The sequence below is a fragment of the Syngnathus leptorhynchus genome, chromosome 21, assembly GCF_054491065.1.
Source record: "Syngnathus leptorhynchus isolate UIUO chromosome 21, UIUO_Slep, whole genome shotgun sequence".
Classification (NCBI taxonomy): Eukaryota; Metazoa; Chordata; class Actinopteri; order Syngnathiformes; family Syngnathidae; genus Syngnathus; species Syngnathus leptorhynchus.
Genome location: NC_141215.1, coordinates 1225930 through 1229072, shown reverse-complemented (window position 1 = coordinate 1229072; position 3143 = coordinate 1225930).

The following is a 3143-nucleotide window of genomic DNA, read 5'->3' as shown; positions in this document are numbered from 1 at the left end:
CCTCAGACTCTGCCCTTTACTCAGCCATTGAAAACGGAAATCACAAACACCGGACAGAAACTATATCATTCATATGTTCATGCAATGGACACACCCATCAATTTGATGGGCAGAGACATGTCAGCATTGAGAGCCCAGATTCTGTGCGGCGAGAAGGGACTTACAGTGACATTTCCTGACGGACAGGTTCTGGAATGCTCCCAGCCTGTGACACCTCAGGGTCAGTGGTTGATGGCACCACTCCCCACAGTACCAGAAACAGCACGAATCTACTGGGCGAGATTGAATCCTGAGACTCCGTTTGGGGGAGGTGTCTACTCCACGTACCTCTTGTGGAAACCGTGGATCCAGGCATTGGCACCGTACCACCCCCCAGTGGATCCATTGCATTGCACTCTATATTATGATAGAGAATCAGATGAGATATATAGAGATGCGTTTGAAGAAATCGAGGGAGATGATTGGACATTACAATCACCATGCATCTTTGTGGGCCCCGAGGGGGTGGCAGCATATGTACAGTTGTCGCCAAAGCAAGAGCAATGGTATCGATGTCACTGGCTGTGTCGCCAGGCCATGAGCCCCGCCAATTGGGGCCCATGGTGAAACGATTAACACAACAACATGACTGGATGATGACTGAGATTCCAGATGTGTGGCATTCGGCCGCAACCAAAAGTTACAGGATAATGGCAAAAATGGTAGATGAGTCAGACCTTGAATTGGTCTTTCTAGACCGCCATCATGGGCGGGAACAGACGGACCATGAGTCTGCACAGGCGATGCTGGATCAAATGCCACAGACCTTGTGGTCACAGGGTCCATTCGATGTTGGTTTTTGTCATACGGTTCAGCCGATCCAATTGGAAGTTGATTGCTCCAGTCCGGTCCGCCGTCCTCAATATTGATGGCCGAAGGAAGCAGCCAAAGGTATGGAGGACACAGGGGCACAGTGTCTGCCAATGGTGGGCTTAAAGGTTGACCGCCTGGACAGGCAGGTCAAGAGAGGGAATGTGACAATGGCGGGAATTGGATCCAAGTCGGACTCGAAAGTGTCTGAACAACGACGACGACGATGCAAATGTTTAACTTTATTGACTATTTTCAGAAGTGATGGAGCGAAAGAAGAACGAGTGATGGTGTATCATTCCTGTAATGGAACGGTATGGTATGAAGCAGAGCAAGATGGTGGTAAGACGCTGACACAGACACAACAACTACTGCTAAATCTGAAGTGTAAACAACCGACACAAGTGAAAGCTTGTGTGACAATTTTCAACTGGACTCAACAATGGCTTGATTTGTTAGATAAATTGGACAATTATAAACCACGGTACCAGGACTGGCCCTTGGTACACCCACAGGAAAGAAAAAGCCCATTTTTGACGGCAATGTTGCACAACAAAATTTCACCTGCCTAAAGTTAAATGGGACTGGCCCTGGGATTGGAAATATCCAGGAGTCATGGTGTAATGAAAATGTGTCTTTGACAGCAGGAATCCCTCTCGCTCGTGCTGATGTTTGGCTGTGGTGTGGAGCAAAAGTGTTGTACGATAGGCTTCCCCCCAATGCCTCAGGTAAGTGCGCCCTAGTAACGCTGATCATGCCAATTAGTGTGACAGCATTAGACGTGTCCAGAATAAATTGGGAAGGCGTTGGACGTTGGGGAAGAATCCCCTTCCTTGTGAGGAAGAAAAAGGACATGCAAGAATGGTTGAAAGCAGGAGACCCCACGTACATAGATGCAATTGGAGTTCCGAGAGGGGTCCCTGATGAATACAAATTGGTGAATCAAGTGGCGGCAGGATGGGAGAGTATTTTCCTGCTCATTACAGTAAACAAAAATATGGACCGGATTAATTATGTCCACTACAATGTCCAACGATTGGCAAACTTCACCACCTCGGCACTCCAGGCAGTGCATGAGGGATTAGCAGCCACGTCTCTTATGGCATTCCAAAATAGGAGGAGTCTGTGGTATTTTTGGGATCAGTGCTGTACTCTGATTCCCAACAATACGTCTCCTGACGGTCGGCTCACTAAGGCATTGGAGGGTCTGCGCACGCTAAGTAACAAGATGAAGGAGCACTCAGGTGTGAACACCAGTTGGTACTCTGACTGGTTAAACGTCTTTGGCAAATATAAAAGCTTGATTGCATCAGTACTGATTTCTATCGCTGTGTTTGCTGCTATTATGGTGTTATGCGGATGTTGCTGTATTCCATGTGTCAGATCATTAACTGTTAAGACAATTGAACGCACGTTGGGGCCACTCCCTCCGGGTGGCCAGTACATGATGATCCCTCAGAAGGACCCCCAGGAGGCGGAGACAGCTGTGGCCCTCCGGGATGTGAGTATGTGAAGGTGGCCTCAGGGACCTGAGGCCATGAGGAGGGTATGAAATTTTCTCCTGATTGTCTACTAGAATTAAATTGTTTGCTGATTTTTAGCTTACGGCTAGTGATTTTTAGCTTGTGTTTAACAAGAAAACAAGGTATTCGAGTGATGACCTCAGTAGTCTGAGGTCATGAGAGGGAATGAAGGAACATAAGAGTTTGATCTTAAAATAGTTCATTAGACATCTTGTGCATGAGAGTATGAAACTGCTGAGTGTGTGACAGTGGGAACAAAACAAAATATGTGGTTGGTGCAAGGACGTCTGCGTTCCAGAACAAAAGATAACCCAGGAGCAGCAAGGAGGACAAGACCCACAGGGCCAGCTGGTAGATAACAACTGGTGACCCTGGAAGGAAAACTACAACCAGGAGGAGCGAGCAAGTTATTCGGCAGGAGAAGAAAGACCAATGAGAGCAAGCTAAAGTTAACTGCAGTTTACACATAGCCAATAGAATAATGACAGAATGCCTTTGTTGATGTGCCATTTGCATATTGTGTAGTATAACTAATGGCTGGGCAACTCGGATGTAGAGTACGTCTGCTGGTGGCAACAGAGGCGTACAGAGGTGTATTGAGAGGGACCCGAGACCCAGGTGATGTATTACATTTGTGTGTTAGGAATAAATCCACTCGTGTGTGAAAATGCCGGCTTCCTGATACCTTTCTATTGCAGAACGAGCGCGCATATTGTTGGATGAGTGGCAGTTGGGTAAAGTCACAAATTGGAGTCAGATTAGTAACTCGAG